Source organism: Hyperoodon ampullatus (assembly GCF_949752795.1).
Source record: "Hyperoodon ampullatus genome assembly, chromosome: 6".
In the NCBI taxonomy this organism is placed as follows: Eukaryota; Metazoa; Chordata; class Mammalia; order Artiodactyla; family Ziphiidae; genus Hyperoodon; species Hyperoodon ampullatus.
The window spans coordinates 126,695,530-126,703,862 of record NC_136919.1 but is presented as its reverse complement, the minus strand read 5'-3'; the positions used below and the strand labels follow the sequence as shown (position 1 = coordinate 126,703,862).

General features: G+C 49.6%; 1 pseudogene across 1 annotated transcript; it reads left to right on the top strand.

Moving 5' to 3' along the window:
- Positions 1-2,047: 2,047 nt before the first annotated feature.
- LOC307054909 (phosphatidylethanolamine-binding protein 1-like) lies at positions 2,048-2,650 on the top strand (annotated as a pseudogene). Its single transcript has one exon. The product of its transcript is annotated as a phosphatidylethanolamine-binding protein 1-like (transcript).
- The last annotated feature ends 5,683 nt before the right edge of the window (positions 2,651-8,333 follow it).

Below are 8,333 nucleotides of genomic sequence, written 5' to 3'. Positions count from 1 at the left end.
ACCCAACTAAAAAATAGGCAGATGATCTGAATAGACATTTTTCCAAAGAAGACATATGATGCCAACAGGCACATGAAAAGATGCTCAACATCATTAATTATCAGGAAAATGCAAATCAAAATCGCAATGAGATATCACCTCACACCTATTAGAATGGCTATTATCAAAAAGACAAGAAATAACAAATGTTGAAAAGGATGTGGAGAAAAGGAAAAATTTCTGTTAGTGGGTGTGTAAATTGGTGCAGCCACTATGGAAAACAGTTTGGAGGTACCTCAAAAAATTAAGAATGGAACTACCATATGATCCAGCAATTCCACTTCTGGGTATTTGTCTGAAGAACAGGAAAACACTAATTCAAAAAGATACATGCACCCCTGTGTTCAGTGCAGCATGGTTTACAATAGCCAAGATGGAAGCAACTTGTGTCCATCAATAGATGAATGGATAAAGAAATTGTGAGATATATATCTATATCTATATAGATATAGATAGATATAGATATAGATATTGGAATACTCAGCCATAAAAAAAGAATGAAATTCTGCCATTTGCAACAATATGAATGGAGCCAGAGGATATTTTTTTTTTTTTTTTTTTTTTTTTTTTGCTGTACGTGGGCCTCTCACTGTTGTGGCCTCTCCCCTTGCGGAGCACAGGCTCCGGACGCGCAGGCTCAACGGCCATGGCTCACGGGCCCAACCGCTCCGCGGCATGTGGGATCTTCCCAGACCGGGGCACGAACCCGTGTCCCCTGCATCGGCAGGCGGACTCTCAACCACTGCGCCACCAGGGAAGCCCAGGATATTATTCTAAGTGAAATAAGTCAGATAGAGAAAGACAACTACTGTCAATTTCACTCATATGTAGAATCTGAAAAAAAACAAAAGAACCAACAAAATAAGAGTTGGAGCAGACAGTTGGGTGTGAAGATTGACCGCGTAGATCCTAGCTAGGGTGACAGGATGGGTGATGGGGCTTAGGACAGAGAGCTCTCAAAGGAGGGTAGGTTTGGGGGCTAGAAATACAAGTACGTGAGTCATCTGAGTACTAAAGGCAGTTGAGGAAATTGGTGCAGGTAAGAGATAGAAGAAATGGCCGTAGGATGGGGTGGCTGGGGAAGAATTCCCAGTGGCAGGGCTGGGCTTGGTTTCTTTCTCACGTAGGTCTTACCCTTTCAAATATTTATGGATCATCTACTTTTTGCCAAGTACCATCCTTGTTGCAAAATAAGCAAAAATGCACGGGCTTTGCAGAGAAGCAAATCAACCACTGCAGGACGACACACTGAGCACTACGACAGCACTGGCACAGAAAGCTACCGGACGTGCGCAGACGTGGGTATCAGACCGGGAGCACCCGGGGAGGTCCTGGACTCCGGTTTAGAGAGGGAAAGGTGGCGCGGTGATGAAGGGCTGAGGAGGTGTTGGGAAGTACAGGGAACTCGGGCAGAGCGCAGAGGAGGAAGCCGTCGCCTCCTACTTCACAGCGGGCGCTGACGGCACCTGAGGTTTTTGCGTGCGCATCAAGTGACTGCCATCACAGACGCGCGTCAGACTTCCGGATCCCAAGTCAGGCAGGCACAGCCGCATCCGTTGAACGATGGAGATGGAGATGACAGATTAAAGATCCAGGCAGCGCCCACCTGCTGGGCACAGTGGGTCCCACGGACAGGCAGCACCCGTCAGCACCTCTGCTGTTCTCGGCCTCTCCGCTCACACCTCCAGGTCCCTCCACCGGGCGGACAGAGGAGGAAGGGAAGGTTTGGTGTGGCTCTTGCTTTGTCGGCTCCATAAGTTGTTTTGAGCAAACATGAACAGTTGTTGCACGACCAGTCCAGGCCGGGCCACCCTGGCCGGCAGTGCTGAGGGGAGATCCTCCCAATGGCAGGGCCTTGGCAGCGCTTCTGTGCATCACAGGATGTGTGGATGAAAAGAGATGCACAGAGTTGCCTCAGGACAGTCTGCAGACCGCCGGGAGTCTGGACTGCTACCCTGCGCGAGTCCTGCTGCTGCTTTCCCTGCTGTCCGCCCCTCTCGGCTCCGCGATGCCGGTGGACCTCAACAAGTGGTCCGGGCCTTTGAGCCTGCAGGAAGTGGACGAGAGGCCACAGCACCCGCTGCAGGTGAAGAACCGGCCCACCAGCATTGCACGGGATGGCCTTGATCCAGGTACACTGCATATCCTTGTCTTGACAGACATGGATGCTCCCATCAGGAAGGATCCCAAACACAGGGAATGGCACCACTTCCTGGTGGTCATCATGAGGGCGACGACCTCAGCAGTGGCACGGTGCTCTCCGATTACGTGGGCTCTGGGCCACCCAGGGGCACAGGCCTTCACCGCTACGCCTGGCAGGTCTATGAGCACGACAGGCCATTGAAGTGTGATGAGCCCATTCCCAGCAACCGATCTGGAGAGGAGTGGCGAATTCAAGGCAGCAAATTTCTGCAGAAAGTTCGAGCTCGGGTCTCTGGTGGCCGGCGCGTGTTACCAGGCCGAATGGGATGACTATGTGCCCAACCTCTACGAGCAGCTGTCTGGGAAGCAGAGGAAAGCCAGGAGACGGACGTGGTCCCAGAGGTCCCACGCAGTGTCTCAGTGTAGTGACACGCGTAGACTGCCCCCCTCCCTGCTGCCCCAGCCCTGAGCAGTGAGAGTTATAGGTTTAGGGTGACTTTTGCTTCTGCCTGTCCTCTGTAATTCTAGGGGGTTTACGTTTTGATCAAATCTGAACTCCGTTTTGGTGGGAGATATTTTGGTAGTAGGATGGGGTCATCAAAATGTTAACATAAGCATAACAACCCAGACATTAAAGAAAAAAAAGATTCTGGTAAAAAGACGGGTCTGCAGTATTAGAACAGAGCATCAAAGAATCTTTAAGGGAGGTTGAAAAAAAGAAAAGGTTGATTGCCTCTGCCTTTGTGAGCCCGAGCCCAGGACTGTGTGTGACGGCGTCTTCTGGCATGTGTTTTCACGGTCCTGTCTCTAAGACAACCAGGAGCCCGTCCGCTAGCCCCCCACGTGGTACATCTCTGGCTGGTAATTGGGTATCAGTGTCCCGCTCTGGCTCCTTTAAAGAGCAGTACTGAAGAAAGCAATAGGGAGAGAGTCGCTTTGCTGTTAAAGAGTGGCCCTCTGGATGAGCTGCAGGGCTGAGTGAGAGATCATCAGAAATCCGAAAGTCTGTGCCTGTTAAATTGATCACTCTTCGGTGTAAGAAAAGCCGATCTGGAATTGCTGGATGTTGTGTTAATTCTGCTATTTGCTTATAGTTGAATAAAAATGAAAACATTGTGTAGGTGAAAAAAAAAAGGAAAAAAAGAAAAGATGCACGGACTCTTTAGCAGCAGCCAACCATTGCAGAGAAAATGGTCTGGACACCGGCAGGAGATCACCCGCTGCTCGGAGCCCACACAGCCAGGTGGACGGGGTGATACGTCCAGTGGACAGCAGCCGACCTCTGTGCCCCCCTCCTGGAACTTGCACACAGGCCGGGGACAGAGGTCACGGTGGGGTGCTGGGACGGTGCAGGCACCTGGGAGCACGGACACCCGGCCACGCGCTGAGTGAGCTCCTCCCACTGTGAGCGTTAGACCCGCGGCCTGAGTATCAGCACCGGAGACGTCCCCACCCCTCAGGGACACCAACCCGCCCCTGGGTGGCAAGTTGATTCCATCCCATCCTTCCAGGCTGAAGGAGGCGGTGATGCATCCTTGTTGGGATGGATGCATCCTTGTTGGGATGGATGCATCCGCTGGACGTGGGCTTGCCCTTCCAGGCACAGAGCCTGGGGAACTAACACCCGCACGTGCACACTGGCGGGGGTCCATGCATAACAAACACAGCTCCCTCCCCCCCACGGGAGACTATGGTGCGAGGCGTATTCTACAGGGGCTGCTCACGTTTCCCAGCAGGACTAAGCCTCCGCCACCCCTGTGAAATGCGCTTTGTGACACAACCATCCCTGGTGCCCCCCGTCCACCGACCCCTGCATCTGCTTACCCAGCAGCCCTGGCCATCCCAACACAGGCTGCTGTCCACTCCGGGGCACTCCCCAAGTAAACCGCTGACGCTCAGACCACTGTCGCGGGCTCTGCTTTGGGGGCATTCACTGTTCCCTCACCGCAGCCACCCTGTTTTCCCTGGTGCTTCAAACGGCGTGAAGCCCTCCCTCCTCAGGACCAGCGCTGAGCGAGAGTCCCTGAGATTAAAACAAGCCCAGTACATCCCCTGATGGAAGAGTTTCCAGAAAAGATGCCACTGAGAATCGAAAGAGGGTTGAGATTCAAACCTGCCGCTGGACCGGTGGTGAGTGGGAAGGTGTCTGCAGCCGAAGGAAGCACGTCCTGGGGAAATGGGGTCGGAAAGCAGAACGCATTGACTCAGCATCTAGCTGCAGAGAACCTGCCGTGTGCGGGGGACGCAGGGCCGCGACGGACAAGAGCCATCTCTGCACTCGGGGGTCAGAGAAACAAACAAAAATGGACATATTTTAAAATTGCAGGAAGTGCCATGAAAAAAGCAGGAGAATTATAAGGAGTTGGATGGGGCTGTTAGAAAAGGTACCTCCAAGGAAGTGAGATTTCAGATGAGACCTGAAGGGGGAAGGGAGCCTCCGTGCCAAAGGCTGGGGGGACGTTTCAGGCAGTAGCCCCGTGGGCGAGCTCGGGGGGCAGGCGCCGAGGTCCCTCCGGGACCCGCGTGCCGGGAGTGGAGCTGGGACGAGGGATGTGAGCTGAGGCCCAGCTGCAGGAGGAGCCGGGCTGAGCCCTCGGGACAGGACGCCGTGCACAGGAGGAGACTCGTCCTCAGTGTGATCGGAGCTCCCGCCAGGGAGGAGGGAGGCGCGTGACCGGACGGCGTTCTCAGCAGGTGATGCGGCTGCTCTTTGCAGGGCGGCTGTGCGGAGCGGAGAGGTCGCAGGGAAAGCAGAAGAGGGAAGGCAGAGGCGGGAAACATGATCTACTTTCTCAGGCAGTCTGTTCCTTTTAGGGAAAGGCCGGAGCGCGTTTCAGGCCGGACGGTCAGTGGAGGGACGGAAGATCCAGGAGAGGACGGAGGGCAGATGAGGCTTTCATCCAGGACGGCGGGATGGAGGACCCCTCTGCCTCCCTCTCCTCCCCAGATTGCATTAAAATTTCGGAGAAAGTATGTTCCTATGTTCAACATTATGTACTCATTAACTGTATAGGAAAATAAAAAGGAACTCCTGGACCTAGAAATAAAATTGGATAAGATCGTTGGAGAAATGGGAAGCAGAGAAAATTATACCCGTGCAGTTCCCAAAAGGGGCAATGCCCACCCCCCAAGGGACATTTTAGAAATGTTTGCTGGTGACACTGGCATTTAACGGTGGGGTACAGAAATACTAGCTGTCTTGCAAATCACAGATAGTTCCAGTTGCCCAGAAGTAAACCCTGTTTTACTTATAGGTACCACGTCTTTTTACACAATTTTGATATAATGGAGTTTACACAATCCTGTGTACATCAAAAAAAAGACTGTTCTTTATTTTATTTGGAATTTAACTCAAGTTGCTTACCATTTCAAAATATTATGAAAACGTACTGTAAAGCTACCTGTGGTATTTGAAATACCAATATAGACCGTTTGTAGCTGTCAAATTCTTGTTGATTCTAAGATAAGTGAAGTATATGAATACATCTTTATATCTTCTCGATTACTCATTCTCAAAGATTTCCATTGTAGAAGTTTATATGATAAACTATTTTTCAGATAATTCGTTGCTGCTGATTCTTAAATGACATGTGAGGGTCTGAGGTCCTAAACACATAATCTACATGAGGGTTTCCCTAAAGTATTCTACCTCAAACACACACGTAAGTGTCCACAGTTAGCCTTCATTCCTATTTAAGAGAGAGACAGGTTAGGGAAACCCCAATCAGCCTTTTCACTAACCATCGCATTTTTCATTTATAATGTGAATATAAAAGTAAGAGCCATTAGAAAACAATAATAATCATACAGAAAATAAACATTAAAAATAAAGAGAAGCAAAATAAACGGACACATTAAGCAATGCCTGTCTCCTAAGAAAATAGAGATGATTTAGAGGCCAGAAGAGAACTTTAGAAAACTTCCACTAGTATTCTCATAGAGAATCAAAATACATCAAATCTATGAAACAAGTGCACTGCTATTGAAAAGAATAAACACAGGAATGAGCAAGTGCTCTTGAAAATTAAAAATATGACTGCAGATATAAAATAAGTTAGTTTGCTGAATAATAAAATAGAATCCCAGGTTGGTAGGCTAAAAGACAGAGCCCAGAAATCTCCCAGAATAAGCAGAAAAAGACAGAGGTAAAACAAGAGAAGCCTTAAGGCAAATGAAGGATAGATCAAAGTCTAAAATCCATTTAACAGGAAATTCAGAAGGAAATACATGGGATACCAGAATAAGTGGTAAAAACAATCAAAAACATAATATGAGAAAATGTAATTTCAGAAGACTGATCCAGGGCTAAAAAGGTTTGAGTCTCTAGATTAAAAATTTCTCCCCAAACAAAAGCAAGTTTGATGAAAAAAAGAGAAGCCCACACCTAGACACACCCTGGTGAAATTCCAGTGCACCAAAGATACAGGGAAAAACTAAAATCTGAAAGAGGCAAGTAAGAGCCTGACATCTGAAGCCGATGCAGAAGTGAACGCCTGACTCTCCAACCAGCAATTTGTCTGACCTGAGGCAAGTGCTTCAGTCTCCTGGTCTGAAAATTTGTGATAATGTTGCTATCCTAGGGTCATTGTCAAGATAAAGTGTGTTCGTACATTGCTTAAAGAGTACCTGGACATAGAACTGGTTAAAGCAAGTTCTTTTATATCATGGTGAACACTGAAGGCGCTGCCACACGACCAGTGTCTTCAGTGTTCTTTGATGCTTTGAAACGTCTACAGTAAGCAAGTTCTAACGATATAGGATACTTTTCTTACTAAACTTGTATAGATGAAAAATGTCACCTGCCATATCAGTGAACGAAGGCTGTTGCAGCCACCAAACCCTCAGCCACTGCAGCTGCCCCCAACGGTGCACCCCGAGGGGACTCAGGATGGGAAAGCAGAGGATGCTGGCCCCAGAGAGCTGAGGTGCAGGTCAAAGGAATGATTCCAGTGAGCCCAGACTTTGCATCTTCCCATACACAGAAAAGCGCTAAACTCCTTAACTGGAGGTGTCTGGTTTTCTTTAATGAACAGTTCTCTTTTGATGTTCCGACCACCTGGTCTTTGTTGCAAAAGCCCTATATAGTAAAACGGGAATAAAGACACAGACCTACTTGAGAATGGACTTGAGGATATGGGGAGGGGGAAGGGTAAGCTGTGACAAAGCGAGAGAGAGGCATGGACATATATACACTACCAAACGTAAGGTAGATAGATAGTGGGAAGCAGCCGCAGAGCACAGGGAGATCAGCTCGGTGCTTTGTGACCGCCTGGAGGGGTGGGATGGGGAGGGTGGGAGGGAGGGAGACACAGGAGGGAAAGGATATGGGAACAGATGTATATGTATGACTGATTCACTTTGTTATAAAGCAGAAACTAATAAAAAATAAATAAATAAATAAATAAATAAAAATAAAAACCCCTATATATCCTGGACCCCCCTCAACTCTTCGGAGCAGACCCTCGGAGCTGTATTTCAAACACCGATAACATAAAAATGCCAATATAACTAACCAATTTAAGAAGTTATAAAGAGAGAGGAATGGTGGGAAAGGAGTAAGTATGCCATTTCTATCCTTTTACGACAAGAGGGAGTCCAGAGACAGCACCCAAAGCTGATGAGAGAGACTGAATGCTTATGTCCCCCACATGCATAGGTTGGAGCCCCAATCCCTCAGCCTGATGGTATTTGGAGACGGGGCCTGTGCGGGATAATAAGGGTGAGATGAGGTCATGGGGAGGCCCTCATGACAGGACTGGTGTCCTTGTAAGAAGAGACACCAGCTCTCGCTCTCTTCCTCTCTCTCTATCCTCTCTCCCCCCACCTCTCCCTCTCCCTCTCCCTCTCTCCCTCTCCCTCTCCCTCTCCCTCCCTCTCCCTCTCCCTCTCCCCCTCTCCCTCCCTCTCCCTCTCCCTCCCTCTCCCTCTCCCTCTCTACCTCCCTCTCCCTCTCTCCCTCTCCCTCTCCCTCTCCCTCTCCCTCTCCCTCCCTCTCCCTCTCCCTCTCCCTCTCCCTCCCTCTCCCTCTCTCTCTTCCTCTCCCTCTCCCTCTCTCTCTCTCTCCCTCTCCCTCTCCCTCTCCCTCTCCCTCTCCCTCTCTCCCTCTCCCTCTCCCTCCCTCTCTCCCCCTCTCCCTCTCCCTCTCTCTCTCT